Below are 14,633 nucleotides of genomic sequence, written 5' to 3'. Positions count from 1 at the left end.
TAGACTTTCGGGGCAAAGTTGGCTACCGCCAACTTTTCTTACTTATGTTACTGTGTTGCCTTTGTGCCATGCCCTGGGTCATCACACTTCCTTCCTTCCTATATTTGTCTATTGAATGTTTGCATAATCAAGAAGAAAATATTTGGCAAGAAAAGGAAAGTGGTTCTTTAATCATCTCTTTGCTGCTAGAATGTGGCCATTATAGAAAAGGATACTATAAATCTATTTATGGCATAATTGATTTAAAACCAGTAGTTGACAACCCTAATGCAGAGACTTCCATTTTGCATCCTAATCTATACATTGTCCATAGTTTTCTAAAGAACTGGTTTATACAATGCCCTACCACATGTGAACCACACACTGTTAAACAGAGCAATGGATTTCAGACTGTGTCATGCTCATAAGAGCAGCTTTTTATGGTAACAAAAATGCCATAGTAATTGTCCAGACTCCTTTTTCAGGTTGAGAACCGTGTATGTAAGGGCAAGACAAGGAAGGAAAATGAGGAGGGTCAAAACAGAATGTTATTCAGAATTTCACTTTCTTAGATTACATTGCATTGACTACTTATATTCATCATGTTTTCTCCTTATCTTTTCTTACAGCAATTAAGTTTAATTTTATTTTGCACACTGAAAATTACTGGCAATTGAGAAGAGAGCTGTAAACAATACAAAAATCTCTGGGGATCACATATGATCCTTGGCAACAGATAGGAGAGCTGTAGCTTATACTACCTCTACCTTGTAGCAGACTGAATAAATATCACAATATACAGTAAGAATATTATTAAATATTATATATTTTATCTAACTATTAGAAGCTAATTTTTATATGAGTAATAACCCTAAACAATAAGGTCTACCACTCTATTTAAGTAACATTTTATTCAGGGGTGGGATTCTACCGGTTCGGCCGAACCCGGCCGAACCGATATCTCCGAAGATCATCTAGGAGAGAATCGGTTCGCTCTGACAATCAGCTGCTGGATCCACCTGCCCGCCCTGGCCCCATACTGACCTTTATATTCCTGCTTTTGACGCTCAGCTACATTGTGCGGCACAGCGGGTTGCCATGCATCAGCTGTTGAAGAGACAGGGAGAGTGCAAGAGTGCAGGAGAAGGTCTGTAGGAAAGCCTCTGTGCATGCGCAAAGCACATGTATGCACGCATAACATGCCCATCAAGCCACACCCACCAAACCGGTGGGAAATCAATTTGAATCCTACCACTGATTTTATTGCAATCTTGTGGGTTCTTGATTAACAACAGTAACAAACTTTTCCAAAATTCTTGAAGCTATGCAGCTTTAAAACATAACAATCAGTTGGGAGGTGGGAGGAGCAGGCATTTTCATAAGCTATAAAGAAAGAGGGATTTGCTTAGACTAATTTATTTCCCAAGAAAAAGGATCTATAGTATATATTGCCTTTCTGATAATCAGTGAAGAATTCTAAATTTATTAGGGGCCTGTTAACTTTATTTCAAACCCTTTAAAGTGGGCATCCAATGGGGAAAAGAACTCTTTTTACATGGATCGCTATTAGCACCTTATTTTGGTCTTGTCAGGAATGACTGACTGAGAAATGAAGCTTAAACTCTGATAGCAGGAAAATCTTTTCATTAACCGAAAGTCAGCAAACTCTCTAGACTTCTCATGAAGGCTAAATATAGATATTATTCTTTGTCTGTGACTTGAAGGGGATTTGAACTAGAAGATAATACTGTTCAGTAAGACCTTGATACTTTAAAAAATCAGTTTAAAGTCTCCCTCCGTTGTTAAATTTATTTTATTATGGATAAGCTTTATAAGAAGGAACATAGCACGCTGAAAAAGCCATGTCTTAAAATGACTGTTTCTTCCTTTCTTGTAATTTAACATATCAGCACAGCAGAAATGAAAGCTCCGGACAGAATTAAGGTTCAAAGATACATCAAAAGCTGATGCAATGAAAGGGAAGCTCTGCTTTTACTATCTAGGAGAAAATAAAACTTCATGAAGTATACCCAGCACACTATTCAACCTTAGACTGTACAATTTTCAGCTGAATATCTTGGGATGCTTTAAAGCTAGAATTGTAGTATTGTAATATCTGAAATGATATTAAAGACTGCTCAAACTGCTTTGCATTATTATATGATAGATACATATCTCACACTCTTGTTTACACAATTTCCTGTCCAAATGAACTGAAAATGAATTGAAAGACCTGGCTTTGTCATTAAACCTGAGGGGTTTCAGAAGACTTATGAAACTCCATTACTGATCAATCTTCTATGTACTTTTTTAAAAAGATAACTCTGTTTGAGATATTCATTGTTTTTATACTTTTTTCACTACATTGCCCAGAGTCACTTCTTGTAAGATAGGGAGGCCATTTAAATTTGATAAATAAATATGTACTGTTCCTTTAATATTCAAAATCTTAGCTTATTAACCAATAACTACTTATTACTGGAAGTCAGTGGTGGGATTCAATCTTTTTTTACTACTGGTTCTGTGGGCGTGGCTTGGTGGGCGTGGCAGGGGAAGGATACTGTAAAATCTCTAGTTAGTTATGGTATTTGCTGGTTATCCGAGCTACTCAAAATTTCTGCTACCGGTTTTCCAGAACTGGTCAGAATCTGCTGAATACCATCTCTGTTTGAAAGGACGCGGTGGCTCAGCGGCTAAGACGCTGAGCTTGTTGATCAGAAAGGTGGGCAGTTCAGTGGTTCGAATCCCTAGCATGCATAATGGAGTGAGATCCTGTTACTTGTCCAAGTTTCTGCCAATCTAGCAGTTTGAAAGCATGTAAAAATGCAATTAGAAAAATAGGGACCACTTTGGTGGGAAGGTAACAGCATTCTGTGCGCCTTTGGCATTTAGTCATGCTGGCCACATGACCACAGAGATGTCTTTGGACAGCACTGGCTCTTCGGCTTTGAAACAGAGATGAGCACCGCTCCCTAGAGTCAGGAACGACTAGCACGTATGTACAGGGGAACCGTTATCTTTTACTTATTACTTCCTTGCTTTAAATATTCTTTTTTTAGAATCTAGTGATCTAACTACTTCTGTCAGAAACAGCTAGAGCAGAAAATAAAGGCCGTGGTATCATCAAAGGACAATGGGAATTGAATTTCAGTTGATGAATAGCTGCAATGCTGACTTCATGAGAAGATGATGCCAAAGAGCACAATCTTTCAAAAACAGTCATGACTTCCTCAGATACAGCTAAAGAAAATCAAATGCAAAAGTCACAGTGTATCATTATAATCCAGGAGACAATTAAGATACATAAATTGAGGAGCTCTATGGCTCTCACAAAATGGTGTCTCTTAAACTTTCTGCAAGGAATTCTATAATTCTTTATAAAGCATTTCACCTGCCAGTACTGCAATCTTTATTCCTGGCAAAAACTATGCAAGGGAAATAATTAATATGTATGCTCCAAATCTAAAAATAAATAACTTTATTCAAATTTTGCAAAAAAGAATGGGTTCATATATCATGCTAAATCTTAATTTATTTAACCATAGTTTTGCAGATGGCCAAGTTCACATAATATGCTAAATAAAAAAGTATGGTGCGTATTATGTCTGTCTCAGAGCTGACATTTTTCTAGTGAAAATCTTTTCTTCAGGGGAATAGTTACCGAGGACACCACTTTCAAAGCACTCAAACTATGTTTGCCTAAGCTTTAGGTCTGGCTTTATAGTCTGATAAAATCACCTTAAATTGAGCCATCAGTTCACAGACATTCATAATAGAGCAACGGCATTTTCAGAAACAGTGTTATGAGATTCGATTTAGCTGCATTCTGCCCAATTCTAGAATATCTTAAAGGGTTGCTATATGTAGACAGCATTGCTACAATCCAGCTAAGAGATTATTAAAGTGCAGATCACATTAGGTTGTTCCAAATTAATGCCAGGAGAATTTCTAATTTATGCACTGTAGCACATTATTGTGTGTGAAGTGATATAAACTAATCAATAACTCCATTTTGCGCATTAGAAGATACTGCTGCATAGAGCTGTTGGCATTCACTCATAAAAACAACATCAGCACTGCAGTAGGGAAACAAAACAAATAAACAAAAACCTTAGGGGAGTCAAGTACTTTCCAGAGGGTCCATCTAATATGTATGTGCCCAAATTCTTGCTAGGTCATCCAATAAAGAAACAAACTTCCCCCAACCACTTTACTTTTTAAAAATAATTCTAAGGAGAAGAACGTCTGTGGATATGAGCCAACTGGCATCCATCATTTTGTTTCCCAACAATATATCTGACTTAGGTTAAGAGAAAAATAAAAAGGCAATTATCAGAGAGTGTGATACTACACAGTGCATACTATTGTTTTTTTTTCTACTATAGGACCGATATTGTGGAGAAAAGTTCCAGTCTTGGAGGCTAGTATTGACAGAATGGAAAAAAGGAAACAGTTGCTGAACAAATTGCTGAATTTGTTGCTGAAATTTAAAAATGGTTCAACTTCCAAAGCAGGATACTGTAAACAGGCAGAAATATACGTCTGTACAATCTCTGCAGTATATCTAAGTACTTGTGATCAAATTCCAATTATATCAGGCTGAAATTTGTTGTCTAATGAGTCTTAGCAATTTATCAACCCATTTCTATGACAAATCATAAGATTATGAATTTAAAAGGAACCAAATTATTTAAAAGAGAAGAAAAATATTCTCTTGTTTTCTAATAGGTTAGGATATCCCCAAGAGACAGGCTCACTCTCTCCTACTTAGATGATTTATAATCCCCTTTTCTGATTGTGGGCAGTCAAGAAACATAAACTACATTTCACTTGGTAAAGCACCACTTATTACTAATGAAATTGCCAGTTATGGATTTCAACTGCAACTATCTTCTTACATAGCCATTTTAAGCTTTTAGTTTTTATTTAAAAAGCTTAATTGGAAGTTTTTATTACTCCCAATTAAGCTTTTTAATTAAAAGGGGAAGTTGAAGGAAGCTGCAGGCAGCTACTACCAAAGCTCATATCCTCTTCTCCACTCCACCTCCCAGAAACACTGAAGGGCAAAAAAATTGTTTTCATAAAATTACAACTGTCAGCCAGCTGCAGCTTTCAGTAATGCTCACTGCTGGTCCTATTTACCTTGCCAGGAGGATTTTTTGAATGCGGAGACAGACACCACTAATTGGAAAAACAAGGCAGCAGCTTTATCTGTTATTATAAAGCAATTAAACTCATTCCATCAAGGCAAAGTACACATCACAGCAAAACATTCTACCAGCCTCATTCTTTCTGGTCGGTCTACTCTCTAAGGTTCAAATATTCCATGAAAATGCTCTTGATCAAAATGGTCATTAATTTCATGGGGATCACGTTGTGTTTGGGGATCATATCCTTTCACACAAAGGCTTCTAGAACTGGCAGTCTCACTGGACCTACCCCTCAGACGGTGTGTAATGAATAATAGTGTGCAAGAATAATGTTTCCCTTTTCAGGTTTGCCGAAGAATCTGCATTGGTATACAATAACAGTTGGGACCAACAGTTGGTGATTCCATTCCTTACAAATTGCTTGGAACAATGTTTGAAACCAATTTTGCCATGAAAGTTCCAGAGAAAAGCGTATAATTCCATTGCATAGAACTGTAAGCATCGTATTAAAAGTCATGCTGTACCATCCTGAAATAAGTGCAGCTAATCCTCACTTAACATAGTAATTTGGACCAACAATTCCATTGCTAAGCGATGCAGTCACATGACTGTGTCAATTTACAATGGCAGTTGTAAACTGACTTTGCTTGTTGGAAGCTGGCAGTGATCGTCACAAATGGTGAATCTTTGACTGTGGGATGCTGCAACAGCATAATTGCAAACTGCCTGCCAAGTGCCCAAATTGCTATCATGTGACCATGGGGCCACTACGGAGACAGTTACCACTATAAAAACCCATCAGAAATACCCTTTGTTCAGCACTATCATAATTTTGAACGGTAGCTGAATCATTTAAAGCACAGAAAGTCTAATGCCATTGATATTTCCCATGCTTTGCCCTCTTATAAGAATTTGCCAACTTGATATCAGATTTTTATATTTGCTATTCAAAATTATAGACATGGATGTATAGGTTATTATATTTCCATCTTATTACTCCTAATTATAATATTTCATTATTTCAGACAGATTACATTTTTGTCAACCGAAAGTGTGAGATAAGTAGCACTTTGGTTTAAGCAATTACCTGAACAAAGGATAGACAGGTTGTGGCCCTATCTGTACAACTGCAGAAAGGGAGAAGAAACGTAGAACTACACTATACAATAAACTCATTTAAACAATGAACTGAGTCAGTATAAGACAGAGAGAAAGGTATGGAGGAGAGAAATTATGATAATGTACTTTACACATGAAACACAATGGAAACCAGAGACGAAAATTTAAGAACTAAAAAGAAAACATGTTTAACTGATATGTATTCATTGTGAAATATCAGAAGTGTTACTGATGCCACAATGCACGACAATAAAGCTACAAAATATTTCCAGGTGTTTTCATATTAATAGTTTAATAGAATATGACAGCATCAAAAAAAAATATAGTGGTGATTAACCAGATCGCTTAAAATCAGAAATTGGCACACAAACACATAATTATATAAAATTACTGCCTGAAGTGCATTAATTCAAAGTCCACAAATTAGTAATTTTTCTTGGCATTTCAAAGATATGACAATGGCAGCAGCTAAAAAATAATTAAATAATCAAGTATACACAGATGAGTTTAGTAAACCGAAACAAGGCAAAGGAACACAAATTATGTCACTATAATTGGATTTGCATCTTTGCTACAATTTCTAGCTCGCATCAGTGTGAAATGATCCAGTAACTGTTTATTCATAATCACAGTTCTTAACTCAAATATTTCAAAGAACTGCAAGGAACGTGTATGAGAAAGCCACCAAGTCCATTTTTGCATCCAATATCTACGTGTGTATAGTTGTTAGGGTATGTACGCAAACTCAGACTACTGCTCCATATTTGAATGTGGATCATGGCATCATGGCAGTTGTGAATTATATTGGGGGTGGGTGGGTGGGAATCCATCATAGCTTTCTTTTAGCCTGAAATGTTGTGATTTGCTAAAGTGGATTCTGCTACAGCATAAATGACCGCATAGAGTATGCTGCTGACTGCCATTCTTTCCTGGAAGGGTTCACAAAAATCAGCATATCTTGAGAAAAGTTCTTAAAAATCCACGTTATTTTTTAAAATTGTGTAAACATTTACAATTAATTAGGTTACCTAATTGAAAAAAAACTTCTGGAAATCTGCATTAAACATTCTTATAAAAGGAATCTTACACGCAAGAAAGTTTACTTAAAATTGTTTACGCAACATAACTCTATGACGTGGATTTATATTTACCCCAAATATGCTGGTGGTAAGTTACAAAATCCTACATGGCTTGTGTTCTATTAATTGACAATCTTGCTTAACGCAAATGGAATCTATTTCAAGTCACCCCTGCAGAGAATGCCTGCTGAAACCACATAAGTTTCATGAAAGGCAAACTTTTTATACAGGAATTTCCTTCAGCTGAATTCTCTGCCAACAAAAATAAGATTTGTGCTGTTGCTTTTGATTTTTAGAATGTCGTTAAAAAATTTTTTTTAAAAAAAGTGTTAGGGGTGCTAGAATGGGGAAAGATGCGTCTATGATATGGATATATTTTATTGATTCTTATGACAAGTTGGATTTACGTTATTCACAGATGTCTCAGGTTATCAGGACAATATTTTGGAAATATCTCATTTTATCACATCTGCTGTAAATTGCTCAGAATTGGAATGATGGAAGTGGCATAGAAGACAGACAGACAGTACGTGCAATAGTAACAAAGCTTCCTATTATTGAATGCCATGAATGCTTCCATGCCTGCAGAGAGAGAACTCTGACTGAAGATTACATTAGAAGAGTTAATAGTCTTTCTTGGGAAACTAGGATTGCCGCTTGTAACCTCTAAAGATGTAGTGTTATTTTATGCTGGGTTTCAATTCACTTTTTCATTCAGTGCATTTCTCTGAAGGCTAATCTCAATCACAATACACACCAGAAAATGTTTGTGCCAACCTGAAGTTTTCACTGAAGTTGGAATTATTTTTTCCCCCACCATTTTATCCAGCTATTATTTGACAAATATTGTACTGCTCACAGTTTGTAGCACGCTCCCTAAATGCCTTTGTGACACTCCAAAGGAAAATCTGCACAGCCTTTCATCATCTCCATACAGTTTAAATTCATCTCCCTGGAACACTAAGTTCCTGTTTTATTTGCTAAACTGTTGGACTCCTACAGTAGCACACAGATTGATTTTCAAACTTTGCTCTATTGAATGATACCAAATAAAACTTAAAAGAGATGAGATTTCTCCAAAGTTTGTCCAACTTTATGCATGTACAACATACCTGGGTTAAAAATTCTTTTCTGACTCACACATTTTTATTTTCTGGTTGTCCCCATGAGCCACAAATGCATTCCATTGCCACTGTTGCCTTCAGCATATTACATCCCACCATAAATATCTTTGAAGAAAGACTAGAATCTGCAACCAGTACAGGATATGCTCTCCAATTTCTGAAATGAATTATATTTGATGCAAATAAAATGAACCCTGAAACAATTACATTTGCCATTGATGTGTTTGACCTCTCACTTGGGCTCAGCTCAGTCATCTCCTACAGCAACGGTGTCAAACTTGATTTCATTGAGAGTCATACCAGGGTTGTGTTTGACCTCGGGGAGGCTGGCCAGCTTGTGGGTGACCAGCCTGATATCACCAGCTTCATTTTTGCCGGCAGAGGCATCATAGGCCAGTCCTTCAGTGTTTCTAGGGCAGCCCTGTGGTCCAGATCTAAGCACCCCATGGGCCAGATCTGGCTCATGGGCCTTGGGTTTGACACCTCTGTCCTACAGCTATCAGTCTTTTTAGTGGTGGGATTCAAAAAATTGTAATATCGGTTCTGTGAGTATGGCGTGGTGCATGTGGTGTGGTGTGGTGTGGTGGGCGTGGCTTGGTGGGCATGGCAAGGGAAGGATGCTGCAAAATCTCCATTCCCACCCCACTCCAGGGGAAGGATACTGCAAAATCCCATTCCCTCCCCCCCCCCCACTAACCTGCTTTCCAGTTCTGTTCTCCTGTGCAGGGCAACAAAAAAAGACCCAGCTGATAAGCTTAGAATAGAATTATTTTAAAACTCCTAATTTAGGTGGGATAGTACCAAAAGGTACATTGACTAGAGTAGACAATGAAAAAGCCACCAGATGAACCATGATGCCTTAAGGTTCATGGTAGTCTTTTGTTTGTATGTTTAAAATATGTATGAATTCTGAATCATACATTGCATTTTTAGACAAAGTAAAAGTACATTTTATTGCAATACAACAATGTAAATTTTGCAACATATAACAGAAGAACAAAGAATATAAAGGTGTCTATAGTTAGTTTGGCTGCAGAGTCATGAGGTCTCAAATACAAAGGTATGCTTTAAACTTGTATATAAACTGTAATTAAAAACAGGGCATGCTTTCTTTCAGTAGTGTTTTCTAGAGAAGGGATGTCATACTTGAAAAGTGCTCTTGGAAGCTTGTCACTTAAATCAATCTATAAATATAAAAACAAAATACAACTCATGCATCATCACAAAATCTCCAGAACTGTAAAGCCTACTAACTTGAAATTTGGCACGCATGTTCCTCTTGGCTTCTAGGTGCTCACTAAGAAAGGATTTTCTGAAATGACCATCATTTCATATATTATTATTAACACATTCGGATGCTAAGGAGTTCTATTCCCCTCCCCACCTGAAAAGAAATATGTTCCAAATGCAAAATACAAATAGAGGAGACGAGTTTCAGTTTCAGTTTTACTTTCACAGCAGCAACCAGCTCTAGTATAGAACAGATGAGCTAAGCCAAACCTAGGCTCCCTGCTGTCTCCTTTTTGCTCACACAGCAAATACTGTTTCAGTTTTCAAACAGCCGTCAACTCTCTCATACAATGACAGGACGCTAGCCGGATGAATATCGATGGATGCTAGTAGACAGATACACAATTTTCCCCCTTATTTTCCTTCCCAGAAACTAAGCCCGATCACATAGTTTCATAGCGAAGCATGACTATAGAGATAGTTTATTATATATTTCTCATCCAAAAAATATTGAAACTTAGAAGTAGAAGTCAGACTGCCACAGGATATAGCATGACTTATAGACTAATATGTCCTAGGATTAAAAAATATTATAGAGGAATTGTCCATTGTGGATACAGTCTAAAAAAGGATAAAATTAAAACCTTGATATTTTTTTTATTTTAACCAATCATGTAGTGAAAGCAACATTAAGTACTTAATTCTTAATTAAATACTTACTGTTGTCGATTAACAATGGCAGGAATCAGTTCTCATAACATTTTTGGCAAAGTAAATTATATAAAAAAAGTTAGATCAATCACTGAAATCAAATTCAATGCATTCTCAAGGGTACTAGTGAAGAGAAAAATAAAATGGGAATTTGAAATAGAGAAAGCCCTTTCTGAACCTTCATTTATTATATTTGTCAGGAAAACTAATCGTGTTAGAAACACAAATGAGAAAATACTTGCTCTTGGAAGGACATTGTTAAAGCATTTTGAGAAACACAAGGCAAATACATTGTTGCCTAATGAAGAACAATGGAAAGGGATGCTCTATTAAGCTACTAATCACTAGCCTCTGTTTTTGTTTTTATTTTTTTATTTTTAATATGGCTTGGAGAAGAAGTATAACCCAGAGGGAGAATATAATTCAGATGTTCAAAGAAGCAAGGAAGACCATGAAAGCTCAAAAGCGCAATACAAGTTCAGAAGGCATAAAAGGTAACTGCAATTAAAGTGAAATAAGAATTAGAGAAAAGTCAAATCTAGCTCTATTTCAATGATACACTTTTTAAGCTTCATATTTCAAATGTATTGAAAAATATTTAATTTGTGGGGAAAATGTAAGGTCTGGATAAAGAACTAGAAAAATGTGTGAATTCGTCAAATCGCATACCACACCTATTATATTTATTCTTTTACACTGTTTTTATTTTTTTGTTTGTTTAGACACTAAATTACTCAACTGTCACTCAAGACAATCCTCCTCCTATGGCAGCCTGCAACAATGCAGTACTGTATCAAAAACATATTCATAAATATTACATATTGCCAACTATTTTAATTGAACCCAAGAGGCTAGAGATTGAACGTATCTATCAACAGGCAACATAATATGAACTATTCAATTAAAAAAGGGTAACAAGTGCATGTTTGAATCTAAAATGAGGCTATTCATACAATTCTAAGGAGGAAACACACTATAGTACACTATGATAGCTCTTCTGTACTATCCACCATGGCTGATGGCTGATCTTAATAGCAGAACAGTGGATAGTTAGCTTAGCAGGTGTGATCACCACAAGCCTGAAAGCTCCCTCAGTCTTTGATTCCATTTGTATTCTACTTGCAAAGGTCCCTGATATTCTTTATATACAGGTTGTAGTCTCTAAATGTAAAAACATCTTTCAATATTTTGTTTCCTAATCCCTATTTAAATATACAATATGGCCATTCCTTGACCAAATTATGTTCTGCAACCGCTTAGTTATGCGCAGTGCATAGGCACCCACATACAATAGTATAATTAAAATGTAAGGCAAGCTTCCCACCCATCCCGGATGCACCAGAGAAGAAAAAGAAGATCAAAAGCTCCAGATGCTCTAACTTGTTTCATTGGAGAAATTGCCAACCAAACTAGACATGAACAGAATATAATTAGGTTAGAAATAACAGGATCTAAAATCACGATGAAGAATGATGAGCGAGTGGATGACTAAATATTTTAGCATTTCATTAATGAATGTCATCAGGATAACGGAACATGATTTTATTTCCTCAGCTAGCAACAAAAGTGGAATGTGGCACAGAACATATAATTTTCTTGAAACTGAATGTATGCATTACCCTCTGGAAAAAAAAGTCTGTCTTGCAAGACCCATCTGGAACTGTTTAACTGAGTTCATGCCTTGCTTTATAGTTCTGCAGCTTACTTTTGATCTTATTAAAATTTGAACTTCAGGATTACAAAATACTCCAATTTCTACACACAATATTCAAACAGATGCAAACAATGATGGCAACCTTTGAACAGGCAGATTTCAATGTATTTTTTTTTCTTTTTTACTATTGCAAACTTGATTTCTGTTTAGATTTGGGTATTTTGTTTTTAATTTTGCATCACTAAAGCAACTAGACAGAAAAAAAGATGATTAGATGAACAAAGGCAGAATCATGGACAGCAGAAGTGATGCAGATAAAATAAGACTGATGAGGAAATGCTTTCAAAAATAGCCTGTTTAGAAAGAAATGATTCTCAGGAAAATCAGTAAAAATGTTTGTAAACCAAAAAAAGGAAAGTCCAATGTATTTTGCAAGTTTGTGTGGATGACAAAGCATGATTTTATATACTTTTTAATTTTTAATATGTAAAGGTCATATATGCAAAGCATATGTAGTTGAATTACAAACACAACATTACTATTTAATAGTTTGGTTAATTATTTGAATGATTTATACACTTTATGTGTAGATGGACACAGAGAAGAAAAATCTGTTTTAATTTTTTTTTTCAAAATAGATTTTTTTACTCAGGCTCCTATGAAATTTCTTCTCCACTGTGTCTTAAGTGGACATAAAGAAGCAAACTACTACAAGGTGAAAAAGATCCAATATTCTATGTTCCAATACTCGAATATTTTAGCATTCTCAGCCATTCCTTTTTGTATAGTTACTGGCTGTTTAGTAACTGTAGCCAACTGCCTAACACAGAAGCTGGATTGCTCAATGGAACACCTTGTAACACTGTTTTGAAGTCTGCATTTAGACAACAATACACGTCCATGTTCTTACAAGTTATTCAAGCAACCATCTTCCTCAAAACAATTCTGTTGTTATTGCACACACAAAAAAGCCTTATTGTGCCACAACTTACTTCTAAAAATGCAGAGAAAGTCATTCTCTGTTGTGGCATTCACTGTGTGATGTTATCCTCCATGTGATGTTATTTAGAAGACTTTTAATAATGAATACTCTCATCAATTAAATATGTTTGTGGCATTTTTCCATCAGTTTTATCAGTTATCCCAAATAATTTCAGCCTTACAGAATTTTAATATGTTATTATAAATATTTGTTTGTATATTTAATTGTACCATATTATTGTTGTAAAATAGTTTATACTTTAAATTATTTTACAGTACAATGGCACCTTGGTACTCATCATTAATTGGTCCCGGAGAGAACAATAAGTACCAAAAACTCTGAGTACCAAACAATTTTTTCCCATAAGGAATAGTGTAGTGAATCAACACCAAGGCAGCCGACACCAACAAGTTCTAGCTTGTGCACTGAGTACCAAACAATGAGTACCGAGATAATTTTTTTGCATCAAAATGCGTTGAGTACCAAATTCGATAGTTTCAAAGCAGTTGAGAACCAAGGTACTATTGTAAAACACTTTGGTTAAAGTCAAGTAACACTTGACCTGCTTCCTTCAATTAAGCAGGTCACTCATCTCAGGTTTTGATTATTTTTGTCTGAATAATTCTAGAAGAGCCAGGCACAATATTTGGATTAGACAATCAAGTTCCACAGGTTTTCACTTGTTTTACAGCTTGTCTTACAAGCTGAAAGTCTTAGTTTAAAAATGCCTTAGATGTCTCACCATTATCACTATATAGGCAACTGTCTTCTTAGACTGTACCATCCAACACTTGCAACTTCTTTTCTCCTCTACTTTCTCCATTCTCAATGCATTCAGTGTGAACACAAATACTGTGGACTCCATAGTGTTGTCTGAGCTTGTTTTCTGCAGACATTTCTTTACCAAGGTAACACCTTCAGTGCTAGATTAATATCTAGGTAACACCTTCAGTGCTAGAAAAGAGCAGGCTTTGTTCTCTGTATAACAATAGCTTTCCTTCTCAGTGTTGATTGGAGTGCTATTTTCTCCTTGGTAGTTCCTTGGTTAGGCTGTTGCTTTTCCTGCTCACCTAAATAGGTAATTAAACATCTGCAGGAAAACAAAGCTCAGACAGCACAAGGATTCCATAGTTGAATCCTGAGCTACATGTATTCTCTTCTATTGTATCACAAATACTATGTTTTGTGGGATTTGGGGTTATACAGAGAGCTACCCTCAAAGTAAATTAAAAACTCAAATAATATAATGAAAATAAAGTAAAACATAATGAAAAACAACAGACAGGAATCACAATAACACAACCCTTTATATGTCTACTAAAGGAGAGGTCTCACTGAATTTAATGGATCATACTCACCCAAAGATGATATGGACTTCATAAAACATTGGGAACTTAAGAAGACAAAAGCATCCCTGGGTAATTTTTTTTTAAAAGTCTTTATCAGAGAAAAGCATGTTTCATAATGTTGGTAAGGCTGCTTTGAAAAATGATATGTACACACCCACACAGAGTCATTCATGTACTTTACATACTAAAGCATATGCATCAAGGTAAGGCTGATGAAAAAAGCATACCTTACAAATAAAAATTAATAAAATTATAT

General features: G+C 35.8%; 1 long non-coding RNA gene across 1 annotated transcript in view; it reads right to left on the bottom strand.

Moving 5' to 3' along the window:
• The window catches only part of LOC148126415 (uncharacterized), a 163,075-nt gene extending 148,662 nt beyond the window's left edge, over positions 1-14,413 (bottom strand). Inside the window, exon 1 of the long non-coding RNA XR_015743249.1 lies at positions 14,387-14,413. This is a non-coding gene — a long non-coding RNA (uncharacterized LOC148126415). The remainder of the gene's footprint in view (positions 1-14,386) is intronic.
• Positions 14,414-14,633: the final 220 nt, after the last annotated feature.

Source organism: Pseudonaja textilis, chromosome 3 (assembly GCF_049901715.1).
Source record: "Pseudonaja textilis isolate UNSWEBS1 chromosome 3, rPseTex1.2, whole genome shotgun sequence".
In the NCBI taxonomy this organism is placed as follows: Eukaryota; Metazoa; Chordata; class Lepidosauria; order Squamata; family Elapidae; genus Pseudonaja; species Pseudonaja textilis.
This window is presented reverse-complemented; position numbering and strand designations above follow the sequence as displayed.